Source organism: Macaca nemestrina, chromosome 9, assembly GCF_043159975.1.
Source record: "Macaca nemestrina isolate mMacNem1 chromosome 9, mMacNem.hap1, whole genome shotgun sequence".
Classification (NCBI taxonomy): domain Eukaryota; kingdom Metazoa; phylum Chordata; class Mammalia; order Primates; family Cercopithecidae; genus Macaca; species Macaca nemestrina.
In genome coordinates this window covers 60,998,065-61,018,894 of record NC_092133.1, presented here as the reverse complement: position 1 = coordinate 61,018,894, position 20,830 = coordinate 60,998,065, and the positions used below count along the sequence as shown (strand labels likewise).

Below are 20,830 nucleotides of genomic sequence, written 5' to 3'. Positions count from 1 at the left end.
GTGTATTTCTTACCCTTAAACTAAGGAAAAGGAATTCCTTCCAAATACAACTTTATCACAGATGTTGTGATATTGTTATTTATATGGTTCATAGTGACTTGTTTCACAGGCTTTCTTTTACTAAAAAAAAAAAATAAGTGAATGATCAATTAATCAGATTATATTATGCTAAAGGGTGAAATTATATTTACAAACATCTACATTAGACAAATAAATACTGAGTTGATGTGCAGATGAAAGTGTCAAGTATGATATCAAAATCAAGAGCATTGATAAAACAAGATGATACAGATTAATTAGAAATTATTCCCTGGAAAATTACCCTGTCTTCCTTCTTTGTCATCCCTCCAATATAAGGCCCAATAAATTTGTGATTGGTGTTCAAATAATACACTATTTTCCCATTCAAAACATTGCAGAGGCCTGAGGAGGAAAAGGGCAACTGTTTTGGAATTAAACCATGTATCCATACATATATCCATACAAGTATCATTACTGACACTGGGAATTTAGAGATCCATTAGTAAATGGGATAATGTAAAAATTGAAATTAATTATAAGAAAATGGCTTCTCAAAACACCCTTGCAATCCTATCTGATAAAACTCAAATGTTATTAAAAAGAGTATTTTGAAACAGCATCAAAAGGGAAAGCTAACACTAAGATGAAAGTCGTTCTCTTCAAGGAGAACTACAAACCACTGCTCAAGGAAATAAAAGAGGACACAAACAAATGGAAGAACATTCCATGCTCATGGACAGGAAGAATCAATATCGTGAAAATGGCCACACTGCCCAAGATAATTTATAGATTCAATGCCATCCCCATTAAGCTACCAAAGACTTTCTTCACAGAATTTGAAAAAAACTACTTTAAAGTTCATATGGAACCAAAAAAGAGCCCGCATTGCCAAGACAATCCTAAGTCAAAAGAACAAAGCTTGAGGCATCACACTACCTGACTTCAAACTATACTACAAGGCTACAGTAACCAAAACAGCATGGTACTGGTACCAAAACAGAGATACAGACTAATGGAACAGAACAGAGTCCTCAGAAATAATACCTCACATCTATAACCATCTGATCTTTGACAAACCTGACAAAAACAAGCAATGGGGAAAGGATTCCGTATTTAATAAATGCTGCTGCGAAAACTGGCTAGCCTTATGTAGACAGGTGAAACTGGATCCCTTCCTTACTCCTTATACAAAAATTAATTCAAGATGGATTAGAGACTTAAATGTTAGACCTAAAAGCATAAAAACCCTAGAATAAAACATAGGCAATAACGTTCAGGACATAGGAATGGGTAAGGACTTCATGTTTAAAACAACAAAAGCAATGGCAACAAAAGTCAAAATTGACAAATGGAATCTAATTAAACTAAAGAGCTTCTGCACAGCAAAGGAAACTACCATCAGCGTGAACAGGCAACCTACAGAATGGGAGAAAATTTTTGCAATCTACTCATCTGATAAAGGGCTAATATCCAGAACCTACAAAGAACTCAAACAAATTTACAAGAAAAAAAAACCCCATCAAAAAGTGGGCAAAGAATATGAGCAGGCACTTCTCAAAAGAAGGTATTTATGCAGCCAACAGACACATGAAAAAATGCTCATCACTAGCCATCAGAGAAATACAAATCATAACCACAATGAGATACCATCTCACACCAGTTAGAATGGCAATCATTAAAAAGTCAGGAAACAACAGGTGCTGGAGAGGATGTGGAGAAATAGGAACACTTTTACACTGTTGGTGGGACTGTAAACTAGTTCAACCATTGTGGAAGACAGTGTGGCAATTCCTCAAGGATCTAGAACTAGAAATACCATTTGACCCAGCCATCCCATTACTGAGTATATACCCAAAGGATTATAAATCATGCTGCTATAAAGACACATGCACACGTATGTTTACTGCGGCACTATTCACAATATCAAAGACTTGGAACCAACCCAAATGTTCATCAATGACAGACTGGATTAAGAAAATGTGGCACATATACACCATGGAATACTATGCAGCCATAAAAAAGGATGAGTTTCTGTCCTTCATAGGGACATGGATGCAGCTGGAAACCATCATTCTCAGCAAACTATTGCAAGAACAGAAAACCAAACACCACACGTTCTCACTCATAGGTGGGAACTGAACAGTGAGAGTGCTTGGACACAGTAAGGGGAATATCAAACACCGGGGCCTGTTGTGGGGTGGGGGAAGCGGGGAGGGATAGCATTGGGAGATATACCTAATGTAAATGACGAGTTAACGGGTGCAGTACACCAACATGTCACATGTATACATATGTAACAAACCTGCATGTTGTGTACATGTACCCTAGAACTTAAAGAATTAAAAAAAAAAAAAAAAAAAAAGGTCATTGGCACTCACAACATATTGTGCACCACTCTTAGAGTCCAAGAGCAGATGGATCATCATTGAGAAGTCCTGACATTCATCCAAGGGTGTACATTATTGAAATTGATGCAGGATTTTTCTGGGCTCCTTTGCTGGACTCATGGCAGGGGTGCCCCTCTACGCCTCCCCCAGTACTCAAACCCCTGTGGGAGGGAGCACATGAGTGAGCGAGTGCAGGATTCAGCTGGCTTTCTGGGTGCTGACACAGAAACAAGCTCCATGCAGGACCCGTGGCCAGACCAGGTGTGTCCCCTCAAGGGGAACATGGCAGCACCCAGGTGAGGGTGCCCATGACCCCAAAGCCTCAGAGGGGGTGTTACAGTGTCCCCATACTTCTGCTATCTGCAGTAAGTTGTGTGTTAGCAGCTCAGTTGGCCCCTTGCCTCATCATGTGGGACAGCTGCCCTTCTCTGGTGAGGGCAAAGGGCAAAGGGCCAGTGTGACAGCCTTTCTCAGTACCCTCACTCGGTGGGTCCTGCACTCCTGTCAAGCATCCAAGAAGAAAGAGAGCACATGGACAGTTGAAGGATGGTGAAGGTGGAGAATTTTATTGAGTGATGAAAAAGGCTCTCAGTGGAGAGGGGAGCTGGAGCAGGTTCGGGAAAGCAGACCAACCTCCTTGAAATCAGGTTGTCTCTTCCCAAGTCAGGCCATCCCCTCTTATACCAACTGAGTCTGGGGTCTTTATAGGCACAGGATGGAGAGTGCATGCTGATTGGTTTGTGAGTATGCAAAAGGTTAAAGTGAAAACAGCACTTAAAGGTGGGCATGACAGTGTAGAGAATTTGGAAAGGGTAGGTATACGCAAAATAAGTGAAAGGTGGGGATCAATCAAAGAAAAGCACTCCAAACAGGACAAAAGGTTATCAATCGGTCTGCGAATTTAACCTGTAGCTTGGCTTTCAGGCTTTAAATTGTCTTAGGCTTAGAGGTAGGGTTTCATCAGGTACCCACCCCTATCTGCCTAGACATTTGGCTGCCTCCTGTCACTATCAAAATGATTTTAGATACCCACCCAGAAGTTTCAGAACTTAAAAAATAGTATGCCATAATTAGTACCCATGGACCAATCCATTGACAGTTACCTGCCAATTGCTATCAACAATGTAATTAAAAGAAAGTACCTTAAATATGGCTGTCCACTGAGCATTGAAGAGACATTATAATCACAATATCCCGGGGTGGGGGGTGTGGGGGGTGGAATACACTCATAGGAAAAAAGCATGAGCTGGATTTAGCATTTTCTTCAAAAATCCTCAAAACTGATTGAAGACGAGGACTCTGTGCTGAAAGAAAAAAAAAACCTCAATAGCCTTCCCCCCCCCCCGCCCCGAGATGGAGTCTCCCTCTGTCGCACAGCCTGGAGTACAATGGCACGATCTCAGCTCACTGAAACCTCTGCCTCCCGGGTTCAAGCAATTCTCCTGCTGCAGCCTCCCAAGCAGCTGGGATTACAGATGCCCGCCACCATGCCCAGCTAACTTTTGTACATGGGCATCACCATGTTGGCCAGGCTGGTCTCGAACTCCTGACCTCAGGTGATCCACTCTCCTCGGCCTCCCAAAGTGCTGGGATTACAGGCGGGAGCCACTGTGCCCAGCCTCAATAGACTTTAAAGCAAATGTTTGCACAAAATTACTAGGGAGAATAACAGGTCTAGTGTTTTCTAAGAAAAACAAATTTAATGTCACAAATTGTCATAGGGTAATTGTTACCTACATATCTTTCCTGAGCAATATCCTCTTTTATACTAGTTCTGTCCACTTTTGCACAGTCAAATTGCTTTTTTCTTTTTAAAACTAGTTTCATCCTAAACTAAATTCATAACACAAGTGACAAAATAAATTAGTCATATAGGCCCCAAAATGTTACTACAAGAATGTACAACTTATTTGGAGTCCCCAATATGATTACAAGGCTTAATGGTTTATAAAATGAAACAACGAGTCTCCTTGGAGAATCAGCACAAAACTGGGAGCGTTACCCCTTTTGAAAAGGGATAATTAAAATACCTCCATATAGATACAAAGAGGTAGAAGGGAGACTTCCAGAACTTTTAGAACTCTGAAGACAACACACTTTCCTGTCTAGTACAAAGCTCTAGTACGTCTTAAATAATTTCTTGAACATTTCTAAAGCAGATTTTTTTCCCTTCACTGTTTCTATTTATGGTATATTCCTCAAGAGCACAGCTAATAGAAAATAGTTACTTCATTCTTCAACCAGTTCCAAAAAGAAAATGCCTGTTTTGTAATGTCCATGAAAATGTTTGTAGCCCAAATCCATTCTTTCTTATCCTGTCCTGGTAAAAATACAGAATTAAAAGGTATTTGGGGGTGGTTTGGAGCTAGAATATGCTACAGGAAAGTTTTTTGTGATGTAGAACAGGTACTCAATCAGAAGAGGTAGTCTGGAATCAGTAGAAGGATCTGGGTGTTGCAAGAATGTAGCCTTTACTGATATAGTAAACATTGTATTTGAACTCACCTCAACATAGTTTCAACGTTCCCTATTTCTGAATGCTTGATGACTAAGAGAAGACTGTGTTAGATCTCCAAGGCTGGTGTTCATTTGTAGAAGCCTAAACCATATACACTATGATGCAGCTGCCAGAAAGAAATGCCAAAATAAGGAAGTATGCTCTTTCTACAGGAGAAAAACATTCATGTTGGGAGATGTGCAAGCAAAGGGAAAGAAATTCTAGACAGCAAGCTCTGAGAACAACTAAAGGCATCTGAGAAATAGTGTCATCTAGAGAACAGAAAAAAACGGCATGAAAGCAGAAGGTAGAACTGTGAGCCAATAAATATCAAGAGAGTGAATACATTGTGGGGTAGGCCCCAAGGAAATACTATTCAGTAGGGATAATAAACAATCTATAGCCACATAAACAATATGGTGAAATATCACACACATGCAGCAGAAGTCATACAAAAAGTATTCATACATGTGATTCCTTTTAGACAAAGAACTAACTGGATGAAAATAATTTATTCTAAAGCTATTAGAACAGTAGTTACTCTTGGGAGCAAGTAGCATTAGGAAAGGGACACTAGAGAATCCTCTAGAACACTGGTGACATTCTATTCCTTGAGCTGAGTGACAATTATACAAGGAGTTGTGATAGTTTATCGACCTATATATATATGATCTGAAGACTTTTCCTAGATAAAATTATTTGAAGCAATGTTATATTGAGCATATTAGTTACATATTTTTGGCTTGTGTTACAATTAATTTCAAGATTTTGTGTTTTGTTTGGTTTTGTTTTGCTTGTGTGGTTGTGGTGCGTTCTCCAAGCAAACATATTCTTTAAAGATATAGACAAATTAATCAATAGTTTATTCCTAATTTCTCAGTTTTATGTCATACTTTGAAGTTGTTTCCATCGAAGGTCATTATATATAAAATAAAAGGCTCCTATGTATTTTTCTAAGAAACTATAGAGCTTTTTCCTGTTTTGTCGTTTACACCTCTGATCCATCTGGAGGTTATTTTTGTAAGGAGTGAAGTATGTTTTATTGTCTTACTGGGATTACATTCCATATTCATTTAACATGTAAAATCCACTTTTCAAATGTAACAATTATTAGCATTTAAGATAGATTTTCTTGTCAATATACAGCTACATCATCTATTGCAGACACAGATGAGAAACAACATGTACTGTTATGATTCCATATTGCAACATCCAGTTGATTATTAGAAACATATTTTGCAACATACCTGAAATGTTAGCACAGAGTATCTCCAGGTTGGAGGTTTGCAGTAGAATCCATATACTTATCTTTATTTTCCATTTTTCTATATTTTCTAAATTATTTGTTCGTGATTTAAGTACATAATCTTTTATTTTTAAAAAAGCACTTTTCTCCCCTTTTTCCAAACACAAAGTGACCTCCTGTTCCTCTGATAAAAATTATGAAGTTTTGTTTTGTTTTTTTAGTGTGGTCTTTAGAAAGTATTCTTGCCTAGCTGGTCACAGAATACCTCTTCATCCACGTCGAATTTTTCACATTGACCTGAACGCCCCATGACCATCCATGTCTCTATAAGCTTCTATGCCTTTTTTCTGAGTGCTTCTCTCTTTTTTCCTATGTGAAAATTTTCCAGAGTTTTATAAATAGTTATTTGCCTTTTTATATACTCAAAAACTGTTTGTAACTTTATTAGATCACACATTAAGTTAAATCATATAATTTTTTTTTCCTATACATGACTATTTCCTCCAGTAAAGTTAATTCCTGAGGCCAGGACCTTCTATAATTGTCCTTTGTATCCCCATCACTGTTTAAGTGATGCCAATGACCAAAGTTTGTTAAATGAATGAATTACAGCAAGACACCGGTAATTTTGATCTGATGTCTACAGTTTGAACCATGATGATGAGAAACAGGAGGTTACACAAATGACATCCAAACAGGAGTACCCAAATGACATCAAATAATAAATAAGAATCTTTAAATTTTACTTAGCACAGCTGGAGAGTCAAATTTATAAACATCACTGATATTTTTAGCCCCCTCTAATTTTAGAGTACAAAGAAAATGCTAAACCATGAGAGAAGAGAAGATGACAGCATTTATTATTAATTAACTCACTCATGTATTCAACAAATATAAAGTGAATATCTGACATTTTTTTATATGAAAAACTTAAAATACTTGTCCCTCAATGTCTCATAATTTTCTAGATATTCAGAAAACTGTAATTAGCCTGTACAAAAATTTTGATCAAAATATACTCTTTAACAATTGGATGACTAAAAGAAACAAATTTCAACAACAGCCTGAGTTAGCTCACATGTTCCTGTATTTTATCAAATAACTTTATGTCATGAACTTGTCATCAAACAAGGACAGCCTGTGAAATGAATTATATCCTCTTACCCAGTTCCTATTTATGTTCTAAAATAACATGAATATATCCTCTTTTTTCACACCATTATATCCCCAGATCTGAGTTCCTGCTTCCTAGAAGTATTTGATAAACACTTGTTAAATAAACGAAGGGTGAATGAATGAGCCATACTCTCCTCTTCAATTTTAGTATTTAAATGCAAATTCTGAAACTCTGTTCAAATTGATAGTGCACAACTACCACAGAAGGAATGCAGGAGATATGGAAAAAAAATAGTATATTAGAAAATAAGTAGAAATGGATGCTCATTACATATATTAAAGATACACTGCAACTCTAGAAAGTAGTTCACCCTTTACTGGGCTCTATAGTGTTGTTTTATATACGAGTTTAACCCATGGGTAAATTTGTCCTAATGTGAGATAAATTTTAAACATGAAATACCATAATGGCAGAGTTTGAATAAATTATTCTTACAAAGATTTTTGCTCTTTAATAGCCTGAAAGAATGTCACAAAAGATTTGTGAGAGATATTTTCTTTTCACCTTCAGCTGAAGTATGTGGGCTGGGATATATGGGGTAGTGTGTTTATGAGAATTTGAAAATTACACAGAGCATAATTGACTTCTCAAGATCAACTCTTTAAATCACTTACATACACAGAAGCAGAGAAACACACCTTTTATTTTTATGTAAGTGAATTTAAAATAAATTATCATTTATGAAATTACATGGATTAAATGTCTGACTCACCAAAAATGTTCTTCAAAGAGAAAAGTCTACCTCAGAAGAATGCATGTGTCAGAAAAGCCTGTTTATTGACTTTAATGCGTTGTAATGATGTTTTTACTTTTATTTCCAGTATATACTATTACCATAGTTAATATTAAATAATTATATTTTAATTTTAGCTCTTGCAAAATAAAAGTGGTTAAAATCTTACTTGTAAGTAGAGTATTCTACTGGCTAATATAAGTTTCCTATTTAGTGTTTTATTATAATGTATTATGTGTGCATTCATATTTATTTGTTTAAGCCTATGACCAATATAGCTTAATATTCACTACTTGCCTAGAAACTGAATGTATCTTGGCGACTGCAGACATAAGCACCCTTGTATCAGACCTTCAGCTGGCCTGATAAATGGTCCAGTGTTTTTTTTTCAAATCAGCTGGGACAAGTCAGGTGACAAATGATTTCCATTAGCTTCAGCAGAATGGAAACAAAACAGATCAATACAAATGATTTGCAGCAAGTTTAGATCATAAATTTCCTTTTGCCCCTGTACATCTTTTTAATATAGAAGCTTTTTCTTTTCATAGCAGAGAAAAAAGTCATTAGAGAATTGAAAATTCTAGTTACAGCAAACTGTCTCTGATTTAAGGTGAGACCATTTTAATGCACTATTAGTTTTATCCAATGGTACATAACAATATTATTTTAAAATATGGCAAACAATAAAAATGTTAATAAGCAACGTTCCAGAAAATTAATTTTACCTGTAAGCTGTGTAACAACCATAAAATGCTGAAGTCTACAAAGCGAGCTTTTTGTTTCTATTTTAAGACCCTCATTGTTTGAATATTTTTCTTTAGTTCTATTTCTTAACCATTTGTGTTATAATTAGTTTTTGATAAGCAAAGGTATCTTCACTTCCTTGCTTCATGTTCTAAAGATGTGGTACTACCTTTATGTATTATGTTTCAACGTTAGCAAATTATAGAAAAAGAAGGATGGGGAAAGAAGGAAGAAGAAGAGGATGAAAATAAATCAAACCACAAAAAGCAAATTAGGGTTATTTACCTTTTTCCTAAGTTATTCCAGTATATATAGATTATTAAATAATCATGGAAGAATTTGTAAAGACCCACAGAAACACACCCAGTAATGTCCAAGGGAGTCCTGGCAGTTAATAGAATTATGTATTTATATGATTTTGTGGACCTATAAAGGCTGAGCATAAAACTATCAGTCATGCTACATGTACCAAGAGCATCCGCTCTGAACAAGCTCTGCTATAGCCAAGGAAAATGTATGATGTAAGTGCCATTCACTGCACCCATGGGGGTCCTCTCACTGCTGTTATAAGCAGATAGCTTTTACCTCAGTATAGAAATGATAGTTCAAATTCATCACCACTACCTGAGAGAGAGATAAAGGCTGGGATACACAGGGCGCTCTCCAGCTGACCATTGTTGCTGTATGAACAAGCACAAGGGGACAGTATCTCAGCTTCCATAGCCTTTCTAACAAGTCAGTTAACCTTTCTCAAGATTATAACTTATAATTTAAATTTACAATTTAATTTATAATTTGTATCACAAGCCTATAGCAAGAAAAGATGATTCAAGATGAAGATAAAAAGAGAAACAAAAAACAAACTTGCTTTTATGTCCCAAATAACTTGAAGGAGTTTCAGCTTTTTTTGGCTGGTAGGGGAAGCGCACATGGGTGTGAGATTAGGACAGGGATACATTTATCCCTTCAATAGCATTTTAGAGTAAAGTTTCCAAAGTCACCCAACTTGTCTTAGTAGCATGAAATAATTTTTCTAGACTTGGAATTTCATTCAGAGTGCTCTAGTCCTTTTATGAAAACCCGTGTTTCAAGCCTGACTCCATTCTTTATTCTCAGTAAGATCCCTAAAAATCATTTAAATAGTTCATCATCAGACTACTATTTGAAAATCAAGCAAAATAATATCCCCTCTGTCTAGATCCTAATGCCTATGAGCATCTGGTTTTCAAACCGCCCTAATGAGTCCAAAGTGTGTATGAGTAGAGCATAATGTTAAAGAGCGTGGAGTCTCCAGTCAGACTGCTTGGATTCAAATCCAGACTTTGCAAGATACTAGCTTCGTGAATTTTGGAAAGTTGCTTAACATCTGTGTGACTCAGTTTCCTCAACTGTGAAAGAGGGATAACAATCATTCCTACCTAATAGGATTGTGGCGAGGATTAAGGAAGTTAATATAGTAAAGTGCTCATAATAGCACCTAAATCATGTCTTCCTATCTGTTTTAGCTATTATGATTACTACTACTAATAGTATTATTGTCATTATCATTATTATTGGTGTGTGTACAAGAATGTCAAAAACAATTTGAAACAGGGGCTGAAGACTTGGAAAAAGGTAATAGAGAATGAGGAGTCTTATTTAAAAAAAAAAAAAAAAAAAAAAAAAGCTTTTACCTTCCAGGCACTCACTGACTTTTGTGACATATTGGAGAACTTTAGTTTGGTTCTCCTGGGAAGCCAGCCATCATGTAAAATATCAGAATGTCAAGAGGCTGCTATGATGAAGAGGACTTGTGTAGTCTCATTGGTCACCAGGTTAAGCTGAATTCCTTGGTGAGCCCTAGCATTAAAGGCCATGAGAATGAGCCATATTAGATGCATATTTAACTCCAAATATCAGATGACTGTCCCAGTTGACAACTGACTACAACCACGTGAGATATTTCACGCTGCCCAGCTAAAGCTTTCTGGAATTCCAAACATGTAACATCATGAGCAAAATAAAAGGGTTCATTGTTTGGTGGTGTTACATTTTGAGGATTTTTATCATGCAGTAATAGCAACCAGAACGGCATCAGCTCTGTTCTCTGCTCCGACCTTCTTTCCATGAACCCAACTTCTTAGTCTTTTAGTTTTCCTGCCTCCTATGTACCTTTGTGACCCTCCAGCTAAGCTCTTTGCCTGGAATCATAGTCCATTACCTTGTAATGAGCATTTGCATGTTCCATGAAGAAATGTAACCAGCTATTAGTTCATCTTTCCAAGATATACAACTCTGGAATCTTGCTTTCTCATATTATTGCTGTATTACTTTTGTATTGCCTTGAAATAACTTTTCTTTTGTTCTGCTTTGTTGTAAATGTTATTTGGCTTTTCCACTTGTAGAAACATTGGACTACAGCAAGCTATTCTTTCTTAGTCAGAAGCAAAGTTATTATTTGCGTTAATAATGAAGATTGGATTCTAAAATCATTATGAACTCAATTCCTTAATTGTATGTAAGGAACTAGAACTTGACTCATTAAAATTCAAAAGATTTTCTATTAACCATAAATTATTCAGAAGTCTTCTACTTCTTAAACCTAGTGTACTTCAATAACATTCCTTCAGAACAAAGCCCATCTTCTTCAAAATTTCTTACTCTAAAACCAACAACAAGCCATTCATCACCATCAAGACATCCTCTGAGTCTTCTTTTACTTGGAGTCAGCTGATGTTCTTTAGAAAGAGGACACTTACTTTCCTGTGGAGCCAGCATTCCATGAATGACCACCCAAATGACTCCCTTGCCAGAATTCTTAATTCATCAGCTCTTTTCTGTAAATCCTCAACCTGGGTTCAGTCACATATTTCCATTTGCTCTTCCAAATGGAATTTACAGTTAACTGGAGAAATGCAACAACACATAAATTGGTGCTAATGCAACATTACAGTTCTAGGGGCCTATGCTGACAGAGGTGGACCTTCAGTACCCTGCCACTTTTTTAGTATTATATATTCTATATGATGCTGGAGGTTCTAGTTAGTGAAGTAAGTCAGCAGAATAAATAGATATGCATATTTAAAAGGAATAAATAAAATTTCACTTTTGTAAAATAATATGATTGTACATAAAATTCAAAAGAACACTTAGGTAATTTTCAAATTTGTGTAAGTTTTTATAAGGTAATGAACAAGAGTAAACAAACATGTATTAGTCTATTGTCAATTAACTATTGACAATAATTAACAATAGTCAATTAACTATTGTTAATTGTTAATTATTGCAATAGACGAATACATGTATTAGTAATACATATATTGTATTACATATATTAGTAATACATATATTGTATTAGTCTATTGCAATAATTAACAATTAACAATTACATATTAAAATGCAATTTAAATGTTATTAAAATATAAAAGATCTACAAATAAACAAACATACAACTTATTTGGACAAATTATAACATATCACTAGAAAAATTTTTAAAAATCTAAATTAATAAAGTATTATGTTATGACCAGGATTGTAAGATTCATTTGTAACAATGATAATTTTACCCATATTGATTATAGTTTAAAATTATAACGGATTTGTAAATCCTAGCCAAGTTTATTTATTTTTGAACATTGAAAGGATAGAATTTGTCAAGGTTTCCTTGAAGAATAACAATGTGGCATGACTTGTTCTACAGATACAATTTTGTAATATAAAGTTACAATATTTAGTATACATAAAATCGTTTTAGTAAATGGTAATGAGAAAATTAGATACGCTTATTTGGGAAAAATAAAAGACTCAAATGTGAAGTCATGTCAATATAGAATAAAATACAAAAAGCAAAATACTAAAGGATCCAAAAATTAATATGTATATATTCATAACTTCAAGGTATATAAACAATTTCTTTTGTTTCTAAAGTACAAATTCAGTTTATTCATCTGTTTCTGACACAGTACACAGGAGGCAAAGTGTTTCACACCATAGACTTCACTTCCAATTCCCTGGAATGTTCATTTCTTTGGCTTACAGGAGAGACTAGACAGGAAAGCCAGGCTATGCTTAGGCAACTAAAATGAGGTTGGGGACAATGCTAACGTCATCCTCACAGGGACAGCCACAGGGACTGTTAGTCGCAAGCTGGTTTTTCTAGACCTGTTAGCTGGAAGTATGGGAAGCACCATTTCTGGAAGCTCAAGCTATGTTGCGCTTCAGTCATCTCCATCGCACAGGTACAGCAGTGGTTTCTGAGTAGTCGCCCTTAGTATCTTGCTGAATGTAATAGTACAGGGACTTGCCATACTTTCTCTTGAATTCAGGCCTAATTTTCAACATGTCCACTTCACTGCGGGAGACCATGATTCTGATCAGGACCTTATCTCGAATCCCCTTGCCCTTCATGGAGTAGTACACTCGATCAGCAAAATAAGGGGGTTATTCTGAATGCACTGGACCAGGTTCATGAAAGCATTTTCCAGGTCTCCTGTAACCTCTTTCTAGACGCTCTCTCTTGATGGGCTGTAGCTCTTGTACCTATCAAATAATTTCTGGAGGTGGGACACGGTCTGCTTGGTCATGATGCTGATCCACTTGGGAACATCAGTTCCTTTCCTCTTCACTCCAGCGTCACAGAAATCCCGGGCATCTTGGTCAATCAGTTCATAATCAATGACAGAGCCATCCTCTGCTCTTCTAACCTTTGCCAGGGCAACCATCAGCTTGCAGAAGTCACCATATTGTCCAAAATAATGTCCTTCTCCAGATCAGTTTTGTACATTTCCTTGTAAACTCTGTTAATTTCCTGGAGCTCCTGGTTGGTTGTTGAGCAGATGATCTCAACAAGGGAGTCCTCGTCGGTTCCCAGCGCCTTCATGGAAGCTTTTAGCTCAGAAGCATCATACTGAGCAGGTGTGTTCAATAAGCCCCATATCACCATCTCCAGGTGGCCAGATAAGGCTGACTTCAGTGCTGATGCAAGTTCCTTTTTGGTCCTTCTCTGCCAGGCAAAAGCACTATCCTGTCTCTGAGCATTCCTCCTGTTGGTCAAGATGTTGACAATGGTGACCTCATCCACACCTTCGGTCGTGATGGTTCTTTCAATGTTCAAGGCATCCCACTCAGCATCAAAGCTGGTGGAGGTTTTGACTGATTCAATGCACTTGGAGGGAGTGATCACCCTCCAAGCTGAGCTTGCACAGGATTTTGTGAATAGTATACATTTTGAAGGAAGCTGGGTTGGGTGCTGAGAACTAAGAGCGTCCCCAGATGTTGAGCAAAAAATTTTCAACAGAACACAAAAAGCACTGATCATTAAGTTTATTTTTATTTTTATTATTTATTTTTATTTTATTATTATTATTATTATTGAGATAGACTTTCACTCTTGTTGCCCAGGCTAGAGTGGAATGGCATGAACTCAGTTCACTGCAACCTCTGCCTCCTGGGTTCAAGTGATTCTCCTGCCTCAGCCTCCTGAGTAGCTGGGACTACAGACACCTACCACCACACCCGGCTAATTTTTTCTATTTCTAGTAGAGATGGAGTTTTACCATGTTGGCCAAGCTGGTCTTGAACTCCTGACCTCAAGTGGTCCACCCACCTCAGCCTCCCGAAGTGCTGGATTACAGATGTGAGTCACTATACTTGGCCTGATCATAAATTTTAAATGTAAGTTTTGGTGATAAAGATTTGATCATAAAAAAGTTAAAGTCTGAAACCATATTTGAAAATTATAAATAAAAGACACATAATCAGAAAATCTAAAGAATTACAAATCAATAAGAAAAATATAAACACAAAAAAGGGTAAAAAATGTGAATAAAGAGGAAATTGGCATGTACAGTAAAACGATTGAAAAAAGTTGTTCAATTTCATTAGTCATCAAGTAAAAGAATATTAAAGTTTCAATAAACTGCACCCAAAAAAAGATAAAATTGAATTCCAGGTGTTTATTTGAATGTAGAAAAACTCACACTATTTTTTTAGGGAATATAAATTCATGCAATCGCTTTGGAAAGCAGTGTGACTTTCTAGTAATTTAAAGATACGAAAATCTCAACTATTTCCTCGTAGGTATATAGACAACAGGAATGTATTTATATGTGAACTCAGAAATGTGTTAAGAATATTCACAGCATTCATCATAAAAGCCCTAAACTGGAAACTGTCCAAATGTCCATTAACAGGAAAGCAGGTGTATACATTGTGGGTATACTGATCAACTGAAATGCTTTACAACAATCACAAGAAAATGGAACTACAACTACACACACTAATTTCAATTGATCTCACAAGTATAGTATTGAGCAAGAGAATCCAGACCCACATTTATGTATAATGTATTATTCCATTTATATAATGCTCAAAAATAGACAAAACTGAATGATTCCATTAAGTTATCATTCTTTAGGTAGTAATACTACAAAGAAAGTGAGCGGTTATTACCTTTACATTGAGGATAGTGATTGCCTTTAGAAGAAAAGGAGCAGTTTGTGATTTGAATGTGTTTGCAGGGTGCTCATATTATTTCACATCTTGGCCTTGAAAGTGGTTATAGGGGTGTTAACTATATAATAAATTTTTAGCTGCACATTTATATTGTATGCAGTTTCCTCTGTGTGTTTTTAATTCAGTGTAAGAAATGATTAGAAATATTGTCAACATCTCGTGTCTTTTATATTTTTCATCTTTTTCTTCATCAATCTCTGCCAATTAGAATTTTATTTTAAAATATGATGAGTAAATATAACTAGAGGAGTAGGAAAAAGAATGGAAGCTACTAAAGTGACGCTGTGGAAATTCTTCATGGTAAGAACAATTTTATGACAAACACTCACTGCTGCTTCAGTTAAGGGAGGGTCATGTTTAACCAGCCTTCTGAAATTATTTGAAAATATTACACCTATAATAGATGATAGAAATTCAATGATGTAGTACTCTTGTATTTTTCTTCAGGCAAAAAGCCATGTTACACATGATAAATTAATGACTAAGGTAACAAGTTATTGAGTAAGAGGTTAGAAATAGTGCTGGATAGAAAACTGATAGCAGAATTCCTTTTACTCACAGGCTAAAGCCATAAAATCCTTCCACTAGTGTCTTTTTCTGGAATATTCTAACCACGAGATAAGCCATCCTCTAGGTACTGCTGAGACCTTAAGGACTGAAGGAGTCGAGGAAGTCAATATTCTTTTAATCCTCTACCTTCAAGGGCCACCCCATTTAAAAGTTGTGCTGACCTTCTTTCTTCTCTCTCTCCTTTCTTGCCTCTCCTTTTCTTCCTTAACTTCTCATTCGTCCCCTTTTCTTTTCCATTCATTTGTTTTTTCACCTCCCTGTAAGGGACAGGAAGTGTGGAGCTTTCCAGCCAGAGAAAAGTAAGACTTGCCAGGTGTTTAGCAGTTCTGTTCCTGTAATCTCAATATATTGCAAGTAAAGATTTTGAAAGTAGAATTATCTATCCTATTTTTGAAATTCAAAGACTCAGATATAATTTGAATATTAAGATTAAAAATCGAGTAAAATTTTATTCATTGTTATATGCAATAATGGTCATTTTCTTAGGGAAAGTAAAGGAGACATGCCACTTGCTATTTAAGTACTGTGCTTTAATATACAGTAGGAAAAATCATTATATTTGGCAATCATCAAAGTAATTTGGGCAAACACACTTTTAAAAGACACTATAGAAACTGTTTTTTCCTGCATTGTAAGTTTGGTGAACTATAATAATCACCACAGTCAGATCATTGCCAAGTCTCCATCTTATTTTTGCTTTAGAGACTGGTTTCTATAATTTATTTGTTAGCTTACACACACACACACGCGCGCACACAATTTTCACACACACACGTGTAATGTGACTTTTTGCCTGAAGAAAAATACAAGAGTACTACATCATTGAATTTCTGCTATCTATTGTAGAGGTAATGTTTTCAAATAATTTCAGAAGCCTGGTTAAACATGACCTCCCTTAACTGAATATACTGTCTATGTTCACAAACATAACAATAGTCCCCTTTATCTGTAGATTATATGCTTCAAGATCTCCAGCGGTTGCCTGAAACTGGATAGCACTAGACTCTATTTGTGTTTTTTCCTATATGCATGGAACCCTGTGTATGTTTTCACATACATAAATGTCTACAATAAAAAGTTTAATTTATAAATTAGGCACAGTAAGAGGTTAACAACAATAATTAATAAAATAATTATAGCAATATATTGTAAGCAAAAGTTATAATTAATGTGATCTCTTTCTCTCTCAAAATGTCTTATTATAGTTTACTCACCTATTTTTAGACTGTGCTTGATTGTGGGTAACTAAAACCAGGAGAAGTGAAACCACAAATAAGGAGGAAATACTGCACTGTGAAAACTCTCTTGTGAGAAATGTCATAAATATATAATTTTCTCATATTTCAGATTGATAATATGGACAATCTTTTTAAATTAATTAATTGAAATTGTAGAGATGAAGTCTCACTATGTTGCCCAGGCTGGTCTTGAACTCCTGGGCCCAAGTCATCCTCCCACCTTGGCCTCCCAAAGTGCTGGGATTACAGGTGTGAGCCAATGCACCTGGCCAGATAGTATCAACAAACTTAATCATACCAGAGCTGGCTTTCTCTGCACATTTTGAATGAAACCATCTTTGAAATATTGAAACACTTTGCTCATATACGATTTGCTTTTCTAGTGCCTTAATGCTAAATTTGACTAATTTATATTAGGAAATTAATTGGATTCATAAATAAAAATTATCTTTGTTAATAATAATTGGAAGTAAGAACTTTTACTCCAATGAACACAAATATCAAAATTTCAAAATTAATCAGAGGTTTCCTGCAGATATATTATGTATAGAGAAAAAGGGATGTCATTTCCAGGAATATTTCCTAATGTCCAAGACTAAATTTGTTGTCTCTGCTCTGTACACCATTTATCATACTTTGTTATTAATGTCTATTTTATTTTCACTTCCCCTCCAGGTCAGCACTGTTCAATAGAATATTCTGTGAAGACAGAACTGATCTATATCTGTGCTGTCCAATAGGTTAGCTACTGGCCACATGTGGTTATGACACACTTAAAATATGGCTATTCTTAATCAGAATGCACTGTAATATAAACTACACATTATATTTCAAAAACTTAGTGCAACATTAAAATATATAGCATTAATATAATTTTACATAGAATGCATGTTGAAATGATAATATTTTGAATATATGGGGCTACATGAAATATATTGTTATAATTAATTTCACTCATTTTTTCCTACTTTTTAAATAATGACTACTACAAAAATTTAGAATTATGCATATAGCTAGAAATTATAGAGTACTGTATCTCTATGGGGAAGCATGCTTTATGTCTGCAAAAAACAACCATTTTTCTACATACAGTATTTTGTAACAATATATTCTAAGTTATATTTTAACTTCTATATTCTATTAAAGAGTGGTGTGCAGGTTATAATTTACTTTGGGACTTTTTTTCTCTTTTAGTGTTTTTATTTTTTGCTTAGTGCATCTTATAATCAATTATGAGTTAGGACCAATAAAACATGTTTTCTTTCTATGTTTGCCACATAAAAGCACAGTGCAAATCAGTTGATTCTTAATCCTGTGAAAATATCACCAAATAACTAAAAACAGTGTATTTCAAAACTGCTTGAATTAGTGTGCTTGCCAAAAGGATTATTACCCAGAAGAAAGTGTTAGCAAATACTTAACTAAAATGCAACTCTCTAGAGAAATAATTGAGGCAGATCAGTTTCTCCTTCTCTTGAATATTATTATAATCACTTCAAATAAGTCTACAGTATTGACTTTAGTTAGCATAAAAGAGAATTTGAATGATGCCTTGAAGTTCGTTGACAATGTTTCTGACTAATAATCATACAACAGATTTGCACTGCATATTCACATTGGTTGGAAGGAAGGCTTGGGAAATTTTGAGAAAAGAAAATTTAAGAAAAGTAAAATTATGTAAATACACTTCGATGTTAATTTTTTCTGCTTTTTAATTTTAGAAATAATATCTGAAACAAAATAATACAAACAGATGGTATCTAATCAAATATCATGGTCCATGTTAAGCCACCTCCAATTTCACTCCTAGTAGCAACTCATTCCATTTCTGTCACTTTAATATTTCTGGTGATTTCCATATAATTCTTCATCATGTGTTAACATCTTTACTTCTGAATTTATCTGATTTAGAAAAACATATATTAACACCCAACCATTGAAGATAGAGAAAAGCCTGCATCATATTAAGCCCTATTTTCCCGTGATATATTCCCATAGTCAATAGTGTACTATGTTTAGTTTTGTGTAGATTACCTTCCTATCTTAATTTAAAAATTAATTATCCCATTAACTTATGACAGTGTCTCTTAATTCACCTTGTCTTCATACTAGAAAATAAGGGTTTTAGTATTTCCATCTATTCTTCTTTCTCTTAATAAATGTATTCCTTCCCTCTTCTTTTTTCTACCATTCACATTGCTAGAATCTTTCTTTCCTGCAACCATAACCAAGTGTTTCAAACACTGATTCTTCCATAGGTTCTAAAGTTGAAACCCAACAGCAACATTTACACTTCTATGACTATGTGAATATTATCTACAGCCAAGTTAGACAAACTCTAAGGCTATATATCTTTACCCTCACTTCAATTCATTGATCTCAAAAAGACAAAAGTAATTATTTCTATTTTTTAATAAAATGCATATATTTTGCAAGTACACTTTTATAACAGTTTGTGTTACCTAATTTTACCAAAAATTTCCTGGGTTTTTCTTCCACAACCTACTTTTAAAAACGCAGTTTCACGTGGCTTGAACTATCAGAGTTAATAATAAGCATTCCTGATAGAAAAAGTAAAAACAATGACTTTTTATCTGTATGAAATAGTAACAGTGTTGAGTTTATAGTAGATGCTGAACAAATATTTGTTAAATGAATGAATAACTCATTTTTCAAAGAAAGTTTTAATATCTAGATGCAGAAATTTTTGAGTTCAAGAGTAAGGTTCTTTTTTTACTGAATGCAGTAGATGAGAATAAATTTTTAAAATGATTTTTAATATACTTTGGATGTAAGGATACTAAGAACTAACTGGATTTTTTTTAAGTCAATGATTTTAATCATATAATGCAAACATGAAAAATATTTGTATTACAAATGTGAATTTTTTACAACATGGGAACAGCTGACCACAAATTTAGTAACAGCATATTAAATTAAGCCATATTAAATTAAATTAACACCATATTTTCTAATTCAAATAAATTAAAGAATATGTCTAGTCTTTAAATACACATGAAAATTATGTATTATTTTAAGAGTATGTTGTGACGCATGCAGTAAAAATTATTAATATTTTCTTTTAAAATATGCTCTTTATCTTAAAACAAGGCATAATTAAGGTGGGAGCTAGGTAGCAACTACTTTTTTTAATTTAATTTTTTATTTTTTATTTTTTATTTCATATTAAAAATAATTTTATTTTTTATTTTATCAAATATATATTCAAAATTATTGATGGTTTTTAAAAGTAGTAAAATTTTAATAAGGTTAAAATTTTAAAATGTTAGCATTTTAATCAGGTTCATAATCCTGATGCTGATGATGAGGCATTACCCTAAATCAAGAGGTAAACCTTTGAGTTTTGCTGTGATAGAGTTGGGAGCACTGTATGAAGGGGTGGATGTAAAATAGTGATCTTGTCATGTCTTATTTGTAATTAATGGAAAAAATTCATAGATGCTCAAGAAATAAGTGGGTAATAAATGTCCATAAGATAAAAAGAAAATTAACTTTCTGTGTTACATGGAATATTCATAATTAGTGTCATTTCACTTCCATTCAATGGATTTTAAAGAATTTCGACCATCCTGGTATCTTCCAGATTGTTTTCATCCTCATAAGCCCAATCTATCCTTTTTCCCATTTTAAATGATTTGACATGTTGCTAAAACAGGACTTAAAGGAATTGGCTAAATATATCTGTAACTGAGCTACCATTCTTT

The 20,830-nt window shown here is 34.6% G+C and overlaps 1 pseudogene; it reads right to left on the bottom strand.

The window, feature by feature from the left end:
• Positions 1-13,001: 13,001 nt before the first annotated feature.
• LOC105466149 (annexin A2 pseudogene) lies at positions 13,002-14,009 on the bottom strand (annotated as a pseudogene).
• Between the last annotated feature and the right edge of the window lie 6,821 nt (positions 14,010-20,830).